At 45.9% G+C, this 24,234-nt stretch overlaps 1 long non-coding RNA gene across 1 annotated transcript in view; it reads left to right on the forward strand.

Moving 5' to 3' along the window:
• Positions 1-4,041: 4,041 nt before the first annotated feature.
• LOC146805791 (uncharacterized) overlaps positions 4,042-24,234 on the forward strand; it is an 86,623-nt gene continuing 66,430 nt past the window's right edge. Inside the window, exon 1 of the long non-coding RNA XR_014967511.1 lies at positions 4,042-4,087. This is a non-coding gene — a long non-coding RNA (uncharacterized LOC146805791). The remainder of the gene's footprint in view (positions 4,088-24,234) is intronic.

Genomic DNA, 24,234 nt, shown 5'->3' on the forward strand with positions numbered 1-24,234 from the left:
AAATGGGAAAGTGAGCAAAAGGTGATAGTAGTAAGACTGGCAGCAGTCTGTATTCTGTAAGAGGAGTGCAAATGACGGTTGTTGGCCTTGTCCCTTTCTGGAGGGTCTTCCCCAAACCTTTTGCCATCACCCTTCTATTTCTAAACCCGGTTTTGTTGGCTTTTACGATACTGTGCACATTACCACTGAAAACCAGTGCTAAAGTGCTTATGCTCTCTCCTTTAAACATGACATAATTGGCCTATACCCAATTAGTACATTTGGTTTACTTGGAAGTCTCAACCAAAGTGGTACTGCATGTACACAGGGCCTGTAAATCAAATACAACTAGTAAGCCTTCAGCACTGATTGTGCCACCCACTTAAGTAGCCCTTTTAAAGATGTCTCAGGCCTACCATTGCAGTCTGTGGGTGCAGTTTTTTTAAACTGGCATTTTGACCTGGCAAGATAAACCTCTTTCTCTTCACAACAAGGAGCTTTAGAGGGAGAAACCAGCCAGGCCGCCCTCCACTCACTAATCACAAATACAACATAGGGCCTGGCTTTTAAACAGGGTAAACAGATTTTTTCAGAGGAAAGGCTTATGATGTGAGGATATATACCTCCAACTAGTCTCTGGCAATATGTCCAGTATAGGCCAGTCCTAGAGCCCTCGACCATTTCAGTTTCTTAAAAGTGAACTGCATTCAGTCAATCCGCCACCACAAACCCTTACCCCCAACGTGTGAGTAAAGGACACTTATAAAAATATAATAAGTGAAAGAGTGAGTAGGCACCTCACGTACGCAACACCAGGGAGGCTACCAACAGGTTCTCACCAGCATGCCCACGTTTGTCATCATTGGTTGCCTACTCACTGAAAAAACAGAATCGTGTCCAGCAAGAAGATAGAAAGAGTAGAAGAGAGAATTTGAATTAACTCCAAAATAGAAACCCTACGATGTGTAAAGGACAATGTGCCCCTTCAATGAAAATTGAGGTAAAACTCACAGTTAGATTTGCCCTCTTTATTCATAGTCACGAGCTTACTCAAATTAAAAGCACTGCATGTTGCAAACCTTGTCAAAGTAGGCCAACATGTTTCATTGCCATTGCTAAGTCGTGGCAAATTCGTCAGGGCGCGAGGTTTGTTATCCGCCTTACTGGACAGTGAACCTTGTGATGCGGATTGGCTAATAAAAACACAAACAGAACAGCAGTTCTTTATTCAAAACTGACCAACCAGACACAGTGTCTATCAATACATTTCATGTATAACACACAGCCTTAATCAAGCTCAATCTGTATGTGGGAGCCAAGGGCATTTGTACCAGCTGCTAACATACCACAAGGGGTTGTATATATCGAAATTTCCCCTCTTTAAAGCACTTCTATTGCTTTTTGTTGCACCTGTGGAGACATATATCGTGATTACATGTATTATTACTACAAATTCTCAATATCAAAATGAGTCCCATGCCTCATAAGACGTTTTCGCGCTGGGAGGTATATTACACTCCTCATTCATACCTCTGGTCGTGCCATCATATGTTCATTCATGCTTTAGCTACCGTAGCCCCCATTTCCTATAGAAATCTCATACGGGCAGTTTCAATCCCTCCTCTTAGATAAGGCATGTCTTAGATCGTCTTGAATCATTTCAGTACCCCTTATTGTAATACCGGATACTGTACGGGATTCTACATGAGGTATCACATTACCATTTCAACTTCTTAGCCAAGGTGAGGCATATTGTGCAGTGCCTCAGTTTCCCAAAATGCACCATATTACAGTTAGAAGCAAAAATACGCGACAATACGTCAGGTATCTGACTGCCGTTTCAAAATACCGTCACCATAAAGCAGCCTGGGTCAACACTCGTACCGCGTATTTGAGCTTTGTGCGCGTTGTCTCATTCCAGCTTCGCTTTGTCGAAATGCCGGGGGAATTTTTAAACAGGCTGGAAAGCTCTCTGCACACATCACACAACCCACATGATCATACATTCTAGACCTGCTGGTTCTCCACCCCACAGCGGGCGCCATCTTGAAATGTGCATTAATATCATTAGCTGCTTATTATATACTATAATGCTGCACAGTTCATCATACTCCATCCCCTAAGTTGATCTTTAAATTGTGTATGTTTAAAATATTCCTCATGTCTACTCCAGCTGGCGGGTGCCATCTTTAAAAATGTCCCTCAATTGACTTGCCCGCAATACCTCCGCATCCTGAAATTAGTTCCAGATACCACTGCACTCACCACATAAGAACATGCCCTGTCAGTCTTCATTTCACTCTGTACGTATGGACCCCATTGTTGCACTGTAACTCTTGGATAGTAGCACATGCAACTTCTCACTTCAAAACTCACTGAGGAGAAGGGGTGGGGGTGGGTCAGGGTTTTGTGAGGTTTTCTTGGTTTATATTATTTCTCAGTTATTGTTTGAACTGGAGCACCTCTTAAAGCCTGTGGACCATAGCGGGCCCCTTTTTCAGAGACCTTGACTCATCGCATCACAAATGTTTTGCTTGACTGCACATGCTTTTATTCGGCAGTTCATATCCCTGTCCTATTCTTTCAGACGCGGCCAGCCCTGATGGGTTGTAGGCGGCATGCTCTGTTTAAGTAAAATGTGCCTGCACTGATTTCGCTTTGCTTCGCTACACTGCTATACCGTACTGCAGCGCGCCGGCCCGCTGGGTTGTAGGCGCTAAGCGTTTGTATCATTGATGGCATTCCTTCAATCAATAAAAATAGATTTAATACTAAAAATGCCCCTCTAATTATGACAGCTCAAACAAGGTCCACTCTCTCATGTTCTTAATTTCCCGATATTGAATTTATAAGGAAATCTACGGTCATCTGGTGAAATAAATCACTTCTCTAAAGCGAAGCCTTACTATTTAATTTCGGCACATTCCAAACTCATATCCACAAGTCTGGACAGCAACCATCACTGAGACCAAGGAACGTACCTCTTAGTTCCTGTACACATAGGGACAGAATTCTTTATATCTCTATCTGCTTACTTTATTCCACTCAATAAAGTAATTCAAACCCAGTTGGTCTGTTGATTTGCATTTAGACGGGCGTGCAATTTAAAAGATAAATTGGTGCACACGGGGCTTCTGCAGAAACCGAAGATGACAACAATGCCGGCTGGACACTAACCTACCCACATGTCATTGCGGGCTTCATTATATTGGCTTGACGTCACGTAAGATCAAGGTTCGCATCCAGGAGCACCTATGCACTATTAAAACAGGCAAACTGACCACATGTTAAGTGCAGCATTTTTGCGAACAAAAACATGATTTAAGAGCACTAAAGTGGGTGGTTTTAGAGAGGGTAACAGCTGGCATTGATTGTGTGGACAGGATACTGGCATCAAAAGAAGCACGCTGGATTTTCTTTGAGAGGGCAGACCAACTGGGTTTGAATTACTTTATTGAGTGGAATAAAGTCAGCAGATAGAGATATAAAGAATTCTGTCCCTATGTATACAGGAACAAAGAGGTACGTTCCTTGGACTCAGTGATGGTTGCTGTCCAGACTTGTGGATATGAGTTTGGAATGTGCCGAAATGAAATAGTAAGGCTTCGCTTGAGAGAAGTGATTTATTTCACCAGATGACACAAGATTTCCTTATAAATTCAATATCGGGAAATTAAGAACATGAGAGAGTGGACCATGTAGGAGCTGTCATAATCAGAGGGGCATTTTTAAAGATGACACCCGCCAGCTGGAGTAGACATGAGGAATATTTTAAACATACATGTCTAAATATACAGGCTTGAATATACATGTTTGAACCCATCATGACTGCTTACACATGGAGATAAAAGAATACATTGAAAGACCAACTTAGGGGATGGAGTATGATGTAGTGTGCAGTATTATAGTATATAATAAGCAGCTAACGATATTAAAGCACAATCCAAGATGGCGCCCGCTGTGGGCTGGAGAACTGGCAGGTCTAGAATGTATGATCACGTAAGTTACGTGATGCGTGCAGAGAGCTTTCTGGCTCATTAAAAAATTCCCCGGCATTTTGGCAAAGCGAAGCTGGGACGAGACAACACACACAAAGCTCAAATACGCGGTAAGAGTGTGGACCCAGGCTGCTTTATGGTGACGGGATTTTGAAACGTCAGTCAGATACCTGACGTATTGTCGCATGTTTTTGCTTTTAACTGTAATATGGTGCACTTTTGGAAACTGAGGCGCTGCACGATATCTCTCATCTTGGCTAAGGAGTTGAAATGGTAATGTGATACCTCATGTAGTATCCCATAGAGTATCGGTATTACAATAAGGGGTATTGTAATGAATCAAGACGATCTAAGACATGCCTTATCTAAGAGGAGGGATTGAAACTGCCCGTATGAGATTTATATAGGAAACAGGGGCTACGGTAGCTAAAGCATGAATGAACATATGATGGCACGACTAGAGGTATGAATGAGGAGTGTAATATACCTCCCAGCACGAAAACGTCTAATGAGGCATGGGACTCATTTTGATATTGAGAATTTGTAGCAATCATACATGTAATCACGATATATACCTCCACAGGTACAACAAAAAGCAATAGAAGTGCTTTAAAGAGGGGAAATTTCGATAAATCCAACCCCTTGTGGTATGTTGGCAGCTGGTACAAATGCCCTTGGCTCCCACATGGTAATTACAGATTGAGCTTGATCAAGGCTGTGTGTTATACATGAAATGTATTGATAGACACTGTGTCTGGTTGGTCAGTTTTGAATAAAGAATTGCTGTTCTGTTTGTGTTTTTATCAGCCGATCCGCATCACAAGGTTTACTGTCCAGTAAGGCGAATAACAAACCTCGCGCCCTGACGAATTTGCCACAACTTAGCAATGGCAATGAAACATGTTGGCCTACTTTGACATGGTTTGCAACATGCAGTGCTTTTAATTTGATTAAGCTCACGACTATGAATAAAGAGGGCAAATCTAACTGCGAGTCTCACCTCAATTTTAATTAACGGAGCACATTGTCCTTTACACATCACGGGGTTTCTATATTGTAATTAGCTAAAATTCTCTCTTCTACTCTTTCTATCTTCTTGCTGGACACGATTCTGTTTTTACAGTGAGTAGGCAACCAATGAAGACAAACGTGGGCATGCTGGTGAGAACCTGCCGGTAGCCTCCAGGGTGTTGCGTGCGTGAGGTGCCTACTCACTCTTTCACTTATTATATTTTTATAAGTGTCCTTTACTCACACGTTGAGGGTAAGGATTTGTGGTGGTGGATTGACTGAATGCAGTTCATTTTTAAGAAACTCAAATGGTCGAGGGCTCTAGGACTGGCCTATACTGGACATATTGCCAGAGTCTAGTTGGAGGTAGATATCCTCACGTCATAAGCCTTTCCTCTGAAAAAAATCTGTTTACCCTCTTAAAAGCCAAGCCCTATGTTGTTTTTAAGCTAAAGCTCTTGCCAGGTCCAAGCCTTCCTTTATAATACATATATGTCACCCCTAAGATAGGTCCAACATGGCACAGAGGGAAGGGTGCAGTGTATTTAAAAAGTGGGACATATAAGTTTAAGTTTTACATGTCCTGGTAGTGAAAAACTCCTAAATGTATTTTTCACTGTGGCGTGGCCAAGAGCTTCAAGATGCTGGTCGCACTTTAGAAGTGCTCCGGACACCTCCGTCATCCGCTCCTGCATCCACCACCATCGGAGAGTACCTACCCTGCACTCCGACTGCCTGGCTGTCCTAAACCCTCGAGCCTTCCCTGGAAGCTGTGTGGGTGGCATCCTAACGCCACAGGCAGCCCTTGCTGGGAATCCTGCCTCGCCGTGATCCCAAGATGGCGGCTCTGTGGCGGCGATCTCCCGGTCGCTCTACGGCCCTGAGCTCTGGGATTCCTCCTAGTGTGACCTAGAGAGAGGAGGATCCCGGAGAGTTGTTGGCACAATCCCGACTGGTGTTTGCAGTACCGCTTTCCCCGCCCCCCATCAACAGAGTGTGCCCGGCTGGACGGGAGGCACTGGGGACGCCCTAGGGAGGCCCTGCCTGCTGCGCATTCTGAGGCGGACCCTGATCTGAGGTGCTGCCACACGCGATCAGCCGCCGACCGGGCGGCGGTGAGGAGAGAAGAGCGATGCTTTCCCCCGGGCTCCCTTTCTGCTCTGCCCTGGTGAGGGCTCACACAAGTTGCCGGGCCTGAGATCTGAGCCTGCGGCTGCTGACCTGTTGTGGCCGGACTTGTGCACAGGCCGGGTGCTGGGGCATTGGCTGTGAGCTCCGCTGTCAGTCGGATGGCAACAGAAGGGGTGCGCAATCCCGTTCTACACACACCCCCACGCCATTATACAGGAGCCCGGATCAGTGCTGCAGGGCCCTGCGCCGGATGCGGGCCCCCCCTTTTGTGAGGTGACTGCAAGCCAGGAGTGGGTACAAGGCCTGGTGACGGACTGCCGCATTGCCCAGCAGCGGGCTGATGAGGTGAGGATCTAATTGATCCTGGGCAGTTGGGGTTTGGCCGGGCGGCGGGGGTCCGTATCCTTACGCAACCCCTCCCCCCACTGTGTCCTGAGGTCCCCAGATGTATCGCTCCTCTGGCTGGCGGCAGTGGCCCTGGACTGTGGATATTGACTGAATCTGCCCTCTGGCCCGAAACACTCCCCGGCGCACTGGTGGTGTTTGAGGGGCACCTCGGCTGCTGACTCGAGCAGCGGCGCCGTTCGGGGGACTACTTCCTTCTTGTGGGTCACTGAAGATCCGGCGGACGGAGCCTCTTGGGGGAGTATCGGTCACCACATCGATGTGAGGAATCTTCTCATTTTCCCCCCCCATCTCCTGGATGCCCCGCTCCCTGCGCACCTTGAGAGCTGCGCCCTATCCCTTCTTTTGTGCTGGCCTTGTGCCCTGACTCCGGCGATGACCCCGGCCCATCTGTGAGACCCCGAACGGCTGAACTCGTCCCAGGGACGTGGGAGGGCCCACTGGAAGAGAACATCTGCTGTCGGTCGGACAGCGAGGTGCGGAGCGGCAAGGCACTCTCCCCTCATCCTCCTCCTCCACTCTCCTTCCTCCTGTCTGGGCGCCAGAGTCCCTTTTAGACCTCCTGCCTTGCTGGGCGACGGCCATGTGTAGGGACAGAGCATCGCAAAACCCCGCCACCCAGACTAAAATGGACCGACTAACTACCACGGACTCTGGGGTGGCTGGGGGAACTGTGGACAAAGACGCCCCCTCACCTGTGGACCTGTTCACTATCCTCCAGGCTATCCATGCCTCGCAATCTTCAGTGGAGGGCAAGATTACTAAAGTCCGGGTTGATGTGACTCTCATCCGGCAGGATCTTTGCAATGACATGGCCTGGATTAAAGAAACCGAATCCTGTATATCCACCATCGAGGACGAGGTCCAGCAACTTAAGGATCAGGTCGCCCGCTTCCGGTCCAACACCGAGGAGCTTCACCGACGGGCCGAGGATGCCGAAAACAGGTCCCGTTGCAACAACCTTCGCTTGGTGGGATTTCCAGAGGGTGTGGAGCAGGGCCGGGCGGCGGACTTTGTGGAGCACTGGTTTCGCTCATGGATGCCCGAACGCTCCCTCTCCCTATGGTTTGCGATCGAACGGGTGCACCACTGCCTTGTGCCCAAACCACCACCGGGAGAACCCCACAGACCGATAATAATACGGATCCTTAACTTCAAGGATAGAGACCCTGTACCGGCCGAAGCCCGTAAGCAGCAACATCTCAAGTATGAAGGCCAGACGATCATGATCTTCCCCAACTATACTCGTGAGGTCCAGGGCCAACGCCCCTCGTTTGGCAAAGTCAAGCAGAAGCTGCGTGCTCTCAACATACAATACAGTCTCCTCTTCCCGGCTCGCCTAAGGGTTGTGTTTCAAAATAGAACCGTCTTCTTTGTCTTCCCTGAAGAGGCATGGACATGGGTGACAGAGGAGCCCCCTTAAGGCTCAAAGCCCGGAATCCGTCTCCCATAACCGGTGCTGGAGATGCCTGCCGGGACATCCCTGCCCCCCGGCCACAGTGCAACTGCTCACGCAGGTGGCGAGACCAGAGGCGGGCCCGTTCAGACTCACTATTGGGCCCCACTCGTCAACCGACACCTGGGGCGCTCTCCAGAGATCTCCTTGTTGTGCTCTGATTCCTCGGGCCACTCAGACCCTGGGGGCGTCTCACCTCGCTCATCAACGTTGGATATACCTGACACAGATCTTTCTCGCAGCCCGACGCTTCTCACAGGACCTGTTTGAACCCATCTTCACGTTTCGGATGCAACTAACTCAGCGGCCGGGTATCGCACTTCGTACTACCAATTCTATCTCCCGATGGACGATGTCACGAACATCCTGTTATGAGAAGGGGTCCTCCAGGATTCCCCATTCCCAAGCGTTTTAGATTGGTTCTCTCTTGGTTATCCACTGTAAGGGTGAAAGATGCTTCCTTTCCTGAAGTATAGGGAGGGGGGAAGGAGTTGGGTTGGGGGGGACTGGTGTCCCGATCTGTTTTTGTTGTTTCATTTGTTTATTGTATCAGTATACATTTCCAGCTACACTACAAGCGCACAAGGCCCCACCCTGTAGAATCACACCCACTACCTCGCGCAAATGCACTACTCTGCCCACACTGGCCACTCGCGCTAGGTGTCCTGTCCGCCCGCTTTCCCTATGTCTGACAACCATACTGAGAAGGCGTCGCTTCACATAATGTCTTGGAATGTTAACGGCTTGCTGGATAAGGTCAAGCGCACAGCGGTCCTGCGTTATGCCCAGCGTCAAGCTATAGACATATTGCTGCTCCAAGAGACCCACCTGGTAGGCAACCATTGCCCTTTCCTGGCACGCTATGGTTATGGCGAAGTCTGGCACTCTGGCTTTAACTGGGGATCATTCGGGGTGGCTGTCCTGGTGCGACGTAGTCTTCCACTCGTGGTGAGTAAAGCAACCCATGATCCAAAGGGCTGGTTTGTCATCTTGGAGGGGAGCCTTGGGGACCAGCCTCTGAACTTGCTCGCTGTATACTCCCCCCTCCCTACTGACCTCCACACTTCAGCGTCTCGCTACACTGGTTGCCGCCCTGACCCTGGGGATGACCATTGTTGGAGGAGACTTTAACGCAGTTATGGACCCTGACCTTGACACTGCTAAGGCCCCTTCTGCCTCCAGAGTTGCTCAATCTAACCTCCTGTCAAATTGGGCTGCCACTTTAGGTCTCGGAGACGCCTGGAGACTCTGGCATCAAACAACTTGACTTTACACCCACCCATCAGCTTCCCATCACACGCATGCACAACTCGATTATGTTTTCCTGCCGGCCCTGGACTGTCGAGCAATTCAAGATGTCACCATCCACCCCAGAGGTTTATCAAACCACTCCCCAATGCTGATGCGGATGGGCAGCCTCCCTGAATCTTCACGCCCGATCTGGCTGCTGAATGCCTAGTTCCTCCAGGACAAGGACTTCAGGGACCAAGTGGGAGAAGAGCTCCGCCATTACTTTACCACTAATCACGGGTCGGTTTCTTCTCCTGGCACCCTATAGGAATCTGGTAAGGCCACCATCCGGGGCTTTGCCAAAGGCCAACTCAAACTTAAGCGTGTGAAGCAGGACTCCCGCCTCACACTCCTGGAGGACCGGGCTGTCCTAATTGAGGCTCAACCTCAGGAGGAGAGAACTGAAGCCCAAGATACGAGACTGGCGTTTCTGAGGGATGAGATTAAGCAGACCTCCCTAGAGGCTGTCAAGCTGCTGTGGAGGTCCTCCGTGGTGCAAGTGTATGAGTGGAGAGACAAAAATGGGAAACTCCTTCACTGCTGGCCACTTACCCAATGGCCAACCATATCATCCCTGAGATGATCGGCTCGGATGGAGTGATCCAGCGAGCCCCCGTTGCAGTGGCCCAATGCTTCACCACCTACTATGCTACTCTTTACTCTGCACAGCCTCCCATTCTCTCCCTCCTGGAACTCCTCCAGCGCGAACAGTTTTCCCTCCCGCGACTCAGTGAGTCTGATTCGGAGGCATTAGACCTCCCTGTCACCCCAGAAGAGATCAACAATGCCATATCACGTATGGCTGCAGGTAAGACACCAAGGCCGAACAGACTCCCGCAGGAGTTCTATGCGTCCTATCGGGACATGCTGATTCCCCAGCTTCTAGAGGTGTATCAGGAGGAGTCTGGTCAAGGCTCTTTTCGTACCGAGATGGATATGGCCACTATCATGGTGATCCCTAAGTCTCAGCATCTCTCGAAGCACTGCCCCGATTACCACCCCATCTCCCTCATTAATTTGGAGCTTAAAATATTCACCTCGGTCCTAGCCAATCGCATACAGCCGTACCTAGTCAAACTGGTCCATCCCGACCAGTGCGGTTTTGTGCCCTCCCAGGTAACCCAGCACTGCCTCAGACGTCTCCAGCTCGCTTTAGCGAATCGACAACAGCTGACCCCCTATTTATCTCTCCTTCTCGTAGATTTCGAGAAAGCATTCGGCTCGGTGGACTGGCGATACCTGAATGCGGTATTGATGGAAATGAGTTTTGGAGCCCCTTTCCGCGGCCTGGTTAAGGCACTCTATTGCAAACCAAGGTCCCATGTACTAGTCAACAGAGCCCTGTCACACCCCTTCCCCATCAGAAGAGGCACGAGGCAAGGATGCCCCCTCTCGCCCCTCCTATTCGCATTGGCGATGGAGCCCTTTGCCTATCTTGTCCGATCTGACCAGCTCCTCACGAGATAGAGATGGCCCGGCTTGGAGGAAGATAAGATTGCTCTCTATGCTGATGACGTTCTGCTATTCCTAGCAGATCCGGCTCGGGCAGGACCCCGATGCCTCCGGGCCTTGAGTCTTTTCGAACGAACCTCCAGTCTTTGATTGAACTCGGCCAAATCTGTTCTGGTCCCCCTTCACCTTTCGAGAGAGTGCTTCGACTGGCAGTCATCGATACCTCTTTGACGACAGTCCTTCAAGTACCTGGGAATTTGGATTGCCTTCCTCCCTGACCTCGCTTGGTCACTCTACGTAACCCCGCTAGTGCAAACCCTGCTACTGAACCCTATGGGCAGAATAGCTCTATTTAAAATGATGATCCTGCCCAGATTCCTTTACATGCTTCAGAATACGCACCTCTCCTTCTCAAGGTCGTGGTTCCGGGAGCTGGACAGATGGCCACCAAGTTCTTGTGGGGAGGTCGGGGGCCTCGGCTGGCCCTCGCCCAGTGCTGGATCCCACCATTTAATGGTGGCATGGGGATGAAAAATCTCTACCTTTCTTATCTAGCGAATCAGCTCCTTACCGTGCATGATTGGCTTAACGGTGGCTGGTCTGACCTGCTATACCACTTGGAGCTACACATCCTGGACTTGTCTAACATTCAGGGGATGCTGTATGGGAGCACCATCTCCCAAACTCTACCTGAGGTCACGCGCTGGGTGCTTTTGGCCTGGCAGGCTTCTCTGCGTCACACCCACTGGTCGGATAAACTGACCCAACATGCCCATTGCGGTGCATCACATGGCTCGGGGAGGTTGCCAACCTCTCTGGTTTTAGAACGTGGGATATCATTGGCATTTCCCTACTGAGGGACATCTGGGGTGGGAGCCACGTACGCACTTTCCAAGAATTGCAGACTCGCTCCCTTCACGCGTCCCAGTTTTATCGTTACATGCAGATACGCCATGCCCTCCACTCTCACATTTCAGAAGGCACCTCCCTGCCCAAATATAGCCTGCCCGAAGCCCAGACCATGACCAGTAACCTAGGGAAGGGAGGGATCTCTCGTATGTATCGCTCCCTTACCAATAACACCCCCAACACACTCTCACAACTCAGGGACAGATGGGAGGGTTAGCTTGGGTCCCCGGATGACCCTGATTGGAGGGACGCATTGATGGCTCCCAAAACAGTCACAGCCTCAGCCAGGCTTCGCTAGTTCAAATATACTATCTTCACACTGCCTATCTTACGCCGCTGTGTCTCCACCACGCTGGGCTCCGACCCTATGCATCCCGTCCCCGCTGAAGCCACCCACAAGCTGACTTTTATCACATGGTATGGCTTTGCTCCACAATCAGGCGCTACTGGGAGTCAGTAACCGAGGAACTCACTGAGGTCCTGGGCTGGGAGGTTCCCCTTAACCTAATGAATGTCCTTCTGGGTATCACCGAGGGCATGGATGGTTCCAGAGCTGAAAAACTCTTTCTAAACACGGCACTGATGGTGGCCAAAAGGGACATTGCGGCCAACTGGCTGAGCTCAGCTGCCCCCACCATGACGCGCTGGCGCAGAGGGGTGGATTGGTGCACCGCACAGGAGCGGCCCCTGTACGAGGCCAAAGGTTGCCCGAAGAAATTTTGTAGAATGTTGGGCAAATGGGTCAAGGTGGTGGAAGACTAATACTCTTAATGAGTAATTGGGGACTGGAATGGGTGTGAACCTGTTTTTGCTTTTGCCTTGTCTATCAGCTCATCTGTGCTGGTGTAATGTCCTCTTGTATTTGTCTTGCACCACTAAATGCCCAAACAGCTGGTATTATCATCTCTTGTTGGTCTCTCACAAAATCAATAAAATTGGTTAGAAAAAAAATGTATTTTTCACTACTGTAAGGCCAATAGGATGACATTGGGTTACCTTATTACATTTAATTAGTGAACACTTTCAATTGGGAGCAGGTGGACAGGTTGAGTTTGGTTTCTAAAGAATTGTAATTAAAAGTCCCCTTTAAATGGTAAAGTTGGATTTTTAATCACAATTCTGAAAATGTCACTTTTAAAAAAGCATTTTCTTGTCCCAACCATTTGGTGCTTACAGCCTGTTCCTTGGTCATATGACTAAGTGTTGCTGGCATTGTGACTTTGTCTATCACTCCCAGACACTGAGCCAAAGGGAGGCTTGGCGTTGGCAGGATGGGCCACTCTGTCTTAATGAGGGGGAGGAACTGTCACCTACTTCACATCACAAAGGCTCTGCCAGAGCACTCTCACAGTGGGTTTGCCACTAGCCTTTTGTGACTCCAGAGAGGCTCGGGCCAGGGCAGGGGGTGAAGGAGATGCCTGAAACCTCACGGGGATGAAAGCCTCTAGAAATGTTTCCTACTTCAAAGTTAGCATTAGGTATACATTTTAGACCTCAGCCTCTACCTCTTCAGTACACCTCTGGACCTGTGAAGAAGGACTGCTGTGCTGCTCTGCAAGATGGGCTGCTGCTCTGTTGCCCTGCTGCCCTGCTACATGCTGCACTACTGCCTATGTGAAGCACTGGACCTGCCTCTTGAACCCAGGACCACTAGATTGACTCCAAGGGTCAGTGGCTGGCCTCCTGATTAGAAGCCTCAGGGATGGAATAGGTTTCTTCAATCTTCTACCAAGCACTTGGACTCTTCCAGCTGTGGGTGCTACCTTCCCAAGTGGTGCCAGTCCTGGACCTTTAGAAGTGGGCCTAAAGCCTGAAGCTACATTTGATTGACACAATGGCAGAACAATGTCTGAAGAAGGTTGTCCCACAGCCCCTCTCTATATGTATTATATTACGTATTAAATACAAGAGCTAAAGTTGACTTTTAGTCAGACCTAAAAAAAAAACAATCATTGCCTAACCATGTTTTATTTTGTGTTTACCTAAAAAAGAAACGCCTTCGCAACAAAGCAATCCTCTTGGGCATGCGTTAATACATCTGACACTTTGTGACTTCCGTAGTGGTAGAGATTTCTTGTGTGAACGTCTTTGCTGCACGTGCAATCATAACTATTCTGAACCCACCGACGTTACTTTCTGAAGGGGTCTGCTGCTGTAAATAACGTGTTTTTTTCACATTCGAGCTGTCTTCTGAAAGGTCCTGAATTGTAGATGCTGGTACGAGGTATTATTTCAACCCTCTTCTTAATATATATGGAAGCAATAATGTCTATATCCTACCCTCAGATTCACTAGCGTTACAAGACTTGAGGGGTCCTCCCTGCAAGGTACGTGGAGGGGCCCCCTCCGGACTCAAACGGGAGCTCTCCGGCCAGAGTACTGTGCTAAGGGGGGCCCCTGGAGCATGCCCACCCCCCGCACCCCAGGGGCTGCGGGGTCCTGTGTTACGCCAGTGCTCACATTATTCAACTAATTCTTTATCTTCGAACAACAGTTAACAAATACCAAATTACAGCATCTCAAAAATGTTTTCCTTTATGCCATGTGTAATTCATGTGTTTCACTGTTATATTTCTTTGCTGAGTTACCAGCTTTACCTCATTACAAAAACGTCATTGCTACTCAAATGCATTGTTATCTATTCTTTATCTTTACTTGCTTTCATACACTTTGAAACATATAATCTTCAGTTTTGCGACATTTAATGTGTTAAAGTTGAATGTGTTTTGATAATTCATCAAAATAATAAACCACCATAAAAAACTGTATAAACTGTGCCTCAATATATTATAGACTCATTGCCATAGGGCTATTGTGGCCATTAAATGAATGGTTCAGCTTTAGGGCCTATAATGAGGGAGTGGGCCTTTAATGGCCAGTATAACCTGCCATGCCGCGTATAAGGCTATTAGTAGGCAACCAGACAACGGATGATTTTGTGACCTATATGAAGCATCTTGCTATAAAACGATTGAAAAAAAACCCTGTTTCTCAAGCTATCAAAGAACCTGAATGGTTCTAAAAGAACATCTTTGATACTGAAATTAGAACACTGGTTTCTAACAGCGTCCTGAATAATTGTTAAAAAAGTTGTTTTTATTCACACCATATTCACTTCCAAACACTATGCCTTTACATAAAACCTACCTCCACACCCCGTGTGATGATCCATTCAAAAGCTAAAGAGCATTCTAAATGAAACAAAAATCTATAAGATTACAAAGATTTGTGTGGGTTGTTTAATTAAGTATGGACCCTAGAGCTCCAAATTTACATGTGAGATTTTTACAAATGAAGGAGCAAAACCTAAGCATACAACACCTAAGGCTAATGAAAGGGAAGCCTGGCTTAGGTAGTAACATATGCTGATCCTCAGAAAATAGACAGAAAGAACACAGGTCAGTGTACTAATTGGAAGACATTACTCCTTAAGGACTACACTAATTAGAACACAAATACCCTCTGCATCAACATTGCTATTAACAACTCCAAAAACAACATTTTATCTTCTGAATAAATAAGAGTAGAGTAAAGATTTAATTAGTGTAGTGTACCCCCCTGCTTAACACTATCCTTCTCTACAGAGGCAAGAAACAGATGTATGTACCCTTTATAAACTAAGTTAATAGAGCATTACAGAGTTGATTGCAGGATGGGCCTGCATATCAACAATGCATCATTAGATTTGAATGAGAGGATGCAACTTTGGACCATTTTAAAGGTTGATACTTTATTTGTGGTTGTGAAATAGCCTCCTAATTAATGCGGACTCTCCTTGCACCCTATAACACCCTCTAATCTTTGGTATGCATTTGTGAACTGACATATAACTTGCCATGTTCCCTTATTCCACTAATTTGTTTATCCTCAAGGATAGTGGCACTCTTTTTTTGGTTTGTAATTCTTGATTTAGTGTATCCGCTTAGTATTAAACGGTTATTCACGCTACATCCCTGAAAATCATGTTTTTTGAAAATATTTATTAATAATATTATTTTCTGTAGTTCCTAATGCACAACCCTGACTCAGTGACACACAGATCAAAGCAAGGTAATATACTTCATCACTGAAACAAAGTAAAGCAAGCAATAAAAGCTTTGAATTAACAATAGAAAACACACATGTGGTTCAAAGTACGCCCTGCCAAAGATTTTAAGGATATTGCAAGTCACTGAGGAGTTCCATGGACATATTAGTGAACAAGGCAGAAGGCCTCCAAGGTGACTTGTAATATCCTTATAATGTATGGCAGAGGGTCCTTTGTTCCTTAAAATTCATAGCCACACCATTATCCCTCCCTCTAAGCACTTACATTTTTGATGTGTTGTCTGTCATATGAAAGCAATAGGATGGTTGCAGATATGAAAAATAAGAATGTCATGCACAAATACTGCAAAATTGAACACACCAAAAAAAAAGTTGTTACATACGGCCTCATTACGATGCCGGTCAGACAAGCGTTCGACCGGCATCGTGTCGGAAATGGGACTGCCTGACAAGGAGTCAGCGGTATCACTTCTCAAACTATGATGTGACTGCGGGCCGCAGCACAAGCCGCAATAGGAAAAATACACCTTTTAAACATCCGTGCCCCATGTGGCAGGCACCATGCATCACGTGTTGCCTGCCACATGATGCATGGATGTTTGGGGGGCACCACAGGTGACTCCCTGGGCTCATAGCTGAGGGCCACAAGGGACAGAGAATCTATTAGGGGCCCCAAATAACCCTTTCATGGCGGAAAAACCAACATGAAAAGGCTGTAGGAAACGCGCATCGTAATCCTCATAGCAGTGCCTGAGCACACACCACCTTCATTTTGGGGATTATGATCCATCCTCCGCCCCGACGGGCCCCTTGAGCCTGTGATATACGGAGTGGATTACCCCCATAGGCATCGGGCGGACTGCCTATACCATAATACGGCGGTCGGACCGATGCCTCAGATGTCGGGTGGAACGCCACCGACGAGCTGTCGGATGGCTTTCTCCCCGAAATCATAATAAGGTGCTTTGTTGATTCAAAAATATATTAGAATCAGTTTTACAAATCAGATTTAAAAAACGATGTAGGTCAAAATGTTTAGAAACATGAGACATTCTATCCTTCCTATAATTACATAAAATGTGCACAAAAAAAATGTTGCCGCAAGTATCTCCTTTCTGCTGATCACTGTTCATATAGAAAAACAGAGAAGAAGAAAAATCCAGGCTTTGTTTTTGTTATTTAAACTGCAGCCTTTATTATGCTCCATGTCCTGCCTTTTCTTTTGGCTGCTTGCTCTGGCACCAGGCATCATGGCATCAGAAATCAAATGTGATAATATATTACAGTTGAGCAGTTGCGCATTTCTTTATTACAGGGGACTAGAGACGTCACAAATCGCTAGTAATAATGAAATTAGAGGCACACATGGATTGCAGGCTCTTAAGTATTTTTAAGAAATATACCTCTCCTCAGAATCATCAGTCAAAAGTCCAAGATAAGAATTAACAAGTACCAGTAGAAAGCCAATTTAGAATAACCTAATTTTCCCTGGGATTAGAAAAAGTTACCAGTTTCTTCTCGGAATACAACAATAACTGCACAAGACAATCAACAACTGGAGAACTGTTCTACAAGTTTGAAGTTGTGAATGAAAATGCTTGCTGCTTGGTCTGAGAAATCGTTTTCACTTATTTGCTGTAAGAAGAATGCGACCACCTGAGATTCAGTAAATGGTGTTATCGTAATATCTATGTGTCAACAAGTCCAGCTTGGAGAGCAGGTGGTGTGCAATAAGCAGCCAACAGAGAAACTGTGAAACATGATCCAATTTGAGAGCTGCTACTACCAGTTGTGCAGCAGAATGGCAACCTACCTTTTAAGAGACTGGAGCAGAGGTTTGTAGGCCTCAACCAACATGGTGATGCCCCCCATCAACATGAGATATTGAAGATACTGAGCAGAGGTCTGCAAATAATATTTTGGCAGAAATATTATTAGTGTAAAGCTGATACAAAGCATGCATTAGTCCCAGGATGCAACCACCTCCAAATTAGATGATAAAATCATCATAGACCAGAAATTATCCCTTTTCAACTCTTTTAATCACTTGATCCTCGTTTTATGGAAACAGTAATTCCGATTTACAAATGCATGTATAATGCCAATCCAGGCCTTTTCTAAAGCATGTCAAAATTACCAATTCAAAGAAAGATGTGAAGTTTTCAACCCAGTACATTTCAGGCTTTTCGTCCTTCTTCAGGGGTAACTGTGATGTAGGAAAAAACAACATATCAGAAGCACTTTACATGCCCAATAGTTAACAGTTTTTGAAAATAGTGCCTCATGTCTTCTAAAACTTTAAATAATTAGCATACCAAAACCCCATGGCTATTTCTTTTATCCATCCAGCAAATACAATTTCCCCTTTCCCGTAATGGGCTGCAATAAAATAAAATAAAAAAATAATAATACACCCATGTCGTGGCTTGAATTAAACTTTAATGACGAGCATATTTAGAAGTGTGCGCTCAAATTGTCTGAACGCCTCCTACCTTCAACTCTCAGACCGATCACACAGCGCGGCACCTTTGTAAATTACTCGTGCTTACACACTGGTGCCCCAACTGCCATTAATCAAATGAACGTAACGCCCGTTCAAAAACATGTGCTTCCCAACTGCATGCAACCATTGAAACAGAAAAAATACATAGTGACCAATTTAACGTAAAAAACCACTGTGAAAAGCCACCATAACAACATAATAAATTGCGCAATGGCTTTTTCCAAAGTTTAAAAGTCGCTCTCGGATATGTATTGTAAAAAAATTGGATGGCACCCCGAAATGAATAACCATTTGATAAATTTGGAGTAAAACTGGTTTGCGGGTTACGGACTATTTTCCATATTGTGTATGTATCTGTCCCATCCGATACTCAGCACCCTAGGATTAGATTAACTTTGAGACAAACTTGATCGCAATAATAAGGCCATTTGTCAAATCATGGGCTCCATCCATATTTTTTTTTTAAACATATCCAAAAGCGACTTTTAAACTTTGGAAAAAGCCATGGCACAATTATTGACAACACAAGATGTGAACGCTCATGGTTTTCATGGGAGCGCGGAAATCTGCACATCAATTTGTATTTTATTATGTTGTTATGATGGCTTTTCACAGTGTTTGTTACGTTAAGTTGGTCACTATGTATTTTTTCTATTTCAATGGTTACATGCAGTGGGGAAGCACTTATTTTTCAATTTTATTTTATTGTAGTCCATTACAGGAAAGGGGACATTTTATTTGCCGGGTGAATAAACGGAATAGCCATGGGGTTTTGATATGTTAATTATTGAAAGTTTTAGATGACATGAGGCACTCTGGCAAAAACTGTCAACTATTGGGCATCTAAAGGGCTTCTGATATATTGTTTTTCCCTACATTACAGTTACCCCTGAAGAAGGGCATAAAGCCCGAAATGCAATGGGACAAAAACTTCACATCTTTCATTGAATTGGTAATTTTGACATGCTGTAGAAAAGGCCTGGCTTGGCATTATACATACATTTGAAGATCGAAATTACTGTTTCAATACATCAAATAAAATGAGGATCATGTGATTGAAAAAGATTGAAAATTGATCATTTCTGGTCTACGATGATTTTATCATGTAATTTGGAGGTGGTTGCATCCTGGGACTGATACATGCTTTGTATCAGCTTTACATTTGTACATTTTCTGGTGCCATGAGATGGATAGCTCCCCAAAAATGAATAACCATGTGATAAATTTGGAGTAAAACTGAAGTGCGGGTTTCCAGAAAAATTATTAGAACATTGGAATGTTAGGAGCTCTATTGAAGACAATGGAGTAGCTGCGGGCTTATAATGGCTGGTATAAGCCCGGAGCTCCAAAATTCCAATGTTTGTCTTCAGTTTTCCCTTTTTATTTTAGAACATTCTACCAGTAGTGGGTGGAAGGTTCTAATAGCCTTATAACTGTTTCTGCCTCAGGCAATGCCAGTTGCTAAAGACCCTCTCCCTTGTTATAGGCTCTCGCCTGCGGCTTGGACTTATACCTCAGGTTTAGGGCCTTTAACAACCAGTATAGCTCGCAGCAGCAGGCTAGAAGGCTATATTATATGTCTTAAAACAGTCCACGCAGGTTGTGCAACTTGAGTCTACGTGGTCCGATGTGCCTTCCAAAAAAGCCCTGTGACGATGTTAAATCGCAAAGACATAACAGAGTTTTTATCGGTTGAATTTAACTTTCAGAGTCCATCCCTACCCAAAAGGTTGAAAGACAGCATCCCAGGAGGTGGACATAATCCTGAGATAACACCAATAAATGCAGTTGTTTGCTAACTGTTTCCTGGTGGATAGCAACACTGCAGACTGATATCATATCTCTCATCATATCCATATTGAGTTTAAAAACAACTCATGATAAGCTGGACCCCTGAGTCAGAGCAAATGTTATGGGTAGGTGGGCCTGAAGGATCACTTCAGTACAAATTGGAGTTCTACCGGAAAGGAAAAATCTAGATGAGTCCTGAACCTTAACCCCATATGTGAAATCTGCAGTCTGAAGGCTTTGGTGGTTACCTGGATTGTAACTGTTTCAGGTATCTGCTGAGGTGTAATATGGGCTGATATTTATTGTGTTTGATAAAACATAATGTCAGGGGGTGGCCGGCATGGCTCACGGGTGGGGGGCGGGGGTGTCATGCGGGGTTAGGGTGCGCAATATTAAAAAAGCGTTGTGATTGGTAAGCACCTAGGCTCCCTTGACCAATCACAATGCTGCAATGCAGCGTTGTGATTGGTCTGAGTGCCATAACACGGCATGGAGAACAGGGAATGTGGACATGACTGGTATGGGCGACCCAAGCGTCTGACCAAACAGTCACTGCGCACTTAGGAGTGGGCAAACCACTCCTTTCCTGCTCCGAGAACAGAGCAGCCCCGCCCACCTGCCTGCCCGCAAAGCAGCAAGAAGCATAAAATAATAATTACTCAAAGTTATTATCATTTTATGTTTCGTACTTTGCACTGCTTAAAAGCAGTGGTGAGACGCTCCTCTGCCATTGCCGAGGAGCTGCCACTGCATAATGTATCCATTAAACATTGATACTTACTGATGTGATACTGTCTAAAATTTAGATATTCAGTTGTTTTCACTCACTCACTAATCTCAAAGTTCTTTTTTTAATGTAAAATATTAACTGAATGCATTCTTATCTGATAACCATTTCATCAACTTTAATCAAAATTGGCATACCTTTTTCATAGTATATCCATATTTAATTAACATGAGTCTCTGGGTTGTGTTTTACTTTATAGAATCCCTTCTTCAGGAGAAAATAAAAAAAAATGCAATAGTTGATTGACACTCAGCACTCCAAACAATCATCAAACTGAATGGTTGGCAGACCACTTGCCTAACACCTTGTTGTCATGAGCCACTGGTGTGGCCCTCGACCTCCAAGTTGCTCTACCCAACTTCTCTCACGCATCATCTAATGTGTCCATTAGACTCTGCAAGAAATAGTTATTTTATGATCCCTAAATAAATCAGTTACACAACAAAAATCAGATGGTTTCAACAACAGTGTTTTCAAAAGTGGCTGACTGATCAAATTCTTGTTAAATCCTATCAGTGTCAACTTCTACTGCAATCTATTCAATGTTTATAAATTTAGTACCATTGAGTTGGTTATTATTACCATCTGCTAGTTAAAACAATTCTTAGAAACAAAAGAAATCCCATCTAAAGCATCATAAAAAACAAGGCATAATCATTATTTTTATTAATAAATCTATTATCATCCTTATCAATAGTATTACTACTATTATTATTATTATTAATAAACTCATTGAGGGAGCATTGATGACTCCTTTGGTATTTCCTAGAAATTGTATGGTATGAAAATAGGCAATTTACTGTTCAAAATAATCATCTCATAATGAATAGTTTGCGCCGCCAAATTTACAATCAAAGAGAAAGAATTTTAACGTTTACTAGATATGATAATCACAGTCCCAACAGATAAGAGTTCAAAAGTGTGATGTGTAAAAGGAAGGGGCAACTCAGAGACCTCACAGGCAATGTATACGATCAGACTTGCTAAATGAGATAATGCTTGCGGCTAACTTCTGCTTGGATCTGCCTGTCAAAATTCAACTTCCAGCAAGACCATGATCCTTTTACGTCCTTCCCAGGTCATAAAGTACCACATGATGCTTACTGGACTTAGAAATGCAAGAAGCGCTATTTAAATGGGCCATTGCACCCTCAATTAATAGTGAAAATAATGTTCAAACACAGTATTAGTTATCATGTCAACTCATAAATAAAACATAATCTCTATTACAATGCATGGAAATTAACTGATAATAAGGAATAAATATGAAGGATGCTCCTGTCAGATCTCTTGTCTTGGGTACTCTAGTAATTACCCTTTCTAAAGTGCGCATGTGAATCTAATCAGCACAGGGAGTCATCAACCAATGTGATATTGAAGGATCTGTAATTTAGTGCAGACTTTTAAACATTTATTTTGTAGGCTTTATAAACATGTTAAAAAGGACCTTGTATCATGGAGCCCCGTATTGTAAATGCAGTGCATCTGTGGCGTTGTAAGGTTTTATGACACAGGCACAAGAAATTTGGGGGCATATTATCAAGACAGGCGATAAAATTATCGCCGCTTTAGCGGCAGAAAACTGCTGCTAAAACGGCGATAATGGGCTTGATAATATGCTCTATGGAATTCCAATTGAAGCTCAGGTTAGATGTCCTTCACATCTAACATGGGCTTCAGTTGGAATTCCATAGAGCATATTATCAAGCCCACTATCGCCGTTTTAGCGGCAGTTTTCTGCCGCCAAAGCGGCGATAATTTTATCGCCTGTCTTGATAATATGCCCCTAGGATCCATAGCTGCCTTGGCGCAGCGATGCGTCATTTCTTGTAAATGAGTCCCCTGGAGAATTTCATACTCTACCAATTCCTGTGGCTGGTCAACATATTGCAGCTTTACAGTCCCTTTCTTGCCTTCCATAATGTCTAACTGGCTCAGAACGCACTATCGAAGCTTTCTTTTTTATAAAGGTTTCCTGGCAACGAAATTGCGTTTCTCATGAGATCTCACTATCCAGAAAATCTCCATGTCCTACTCAGTGTCTGATGCACGCCTAATGCCAACCAGCAGAGGATGGGGAGATCCTACAGGGACTCCCCACGGACCTGACTGTTAGAGCAGAAGCATCTCCCCACCCCAGCCGAGCATGAGTGGGGAGAGCACCGACAGCCAGTGTCTTCACCAGCATGAGCCTCACAACAACACAACAAATGAGCGTTAACTTACAGAAAGGAGCATGGCTTACTTGGTCATCTGTCCTCAGTAGGAAAAGAAAACAGGAAAAGGAACAGGAATGAGGAACATTTTAGGCAGTTAGTTCTTAGACATAGAAAAAAGACTGCTCTAGGTCTGATAGGGATTCCAGAGTATGCTAGTCTTCTGACTGTGGCAGGAAATGCCTCATATGATAAGAACTGGGCTCAGGAGAAGTAGATGAGGGGGTAATTGGAATCTGTGATCATCAAATTACCCAGAAGTCACTATGGGAGATGTATTGAGCAACTAATTCATTTAACCAGCTTCGGTCTGGAGGAAGAAGCAATCCTAGTAGTAAAAGAGCCTCAGAGGAGGTCACAGAATCATTAACCCCTTCGATGCTCATGACGGAACGGTTCCGTCATGAGCATCGGTTGGGCTGTGCTCATGACGGAACCGTTCCGTCATGAGGACAGCCCCCGGGGGAAGCGCTGGCGCTCCCCCCCTTGTGCAGCGATCTTCACCCCCTTTACGGGGGTGGCAGCGGAAGAGCTTCCGCTGCCACCCCGAGCCCCCCCGAGCCCCCCCACGCTTTCTGATGACGTCAGCGCGCACAGCGCGCGCCGGCGTCATCAGGAAGCGTTGGACGCGCTGGAATCCATTTCTTCCAGCGCGTTCAAGGGAGCAGAGGTAGGTTTTTGTAGTCCGGTGGGGGCCGCGGCGGTGAAATTTGTAGTATTGAGGCATCGGGGGAGAGGAAAGAGTATTTCCTCTCCCCCGATGTCTCAATACAGGGCATTCCTGCTCCACGATCGCGCACAGCGTCGCGATCGTGGAGTAGGGATGCCCCACTAGACACCAGGGATTTGTTATTTCGAATTTGGGAAGCGACCCCTTAGGCAAGGGTCGCTTCCTTGGGGGTAAAAATTTGGCGAAGTCTTTTCTGCCCCCCCTGGGGGCAGATCGGTCCGCTTTCTGCGCGTTTCTGCCCCCAGGGGGGGCAGAAAAGCCCACTAGACACCAGGGATGTTGTTTTTACTATGTAGGAAGCGACCCCTTAGGCAAGGGTCGCTTCCTTGGGGGCAAAATTTTTGGAAGTCTTTTCTGCCCCCCCTGGGGGCAGATCGGTCCGCTTTCTGCGCGTTTCTGCCCCCAGGGGGGGCAGAAAAGCCCACTAGACACCAGGGATGTTGTTTATGCTATGTAGGAAGCGACCCCTTAGGCAAGGGTCGCTTCCTTGGGGGGCCCAATAATTTGAAGACTTTTCTGCCCCCCCCTG

The sequence above is a fragment of the Triturus cristatus genome, chromosome 8, assembly GCF_964204655.1.
Source record: "Triturus cristatus chromosome 8, aTriCri1.1, whole genome shotgun sequence".
NCBI lineage: Eukaryota > Metazoa > Chordata > Amphibia > Caudata > Salamandridae > Triturus > Triturus cristatus.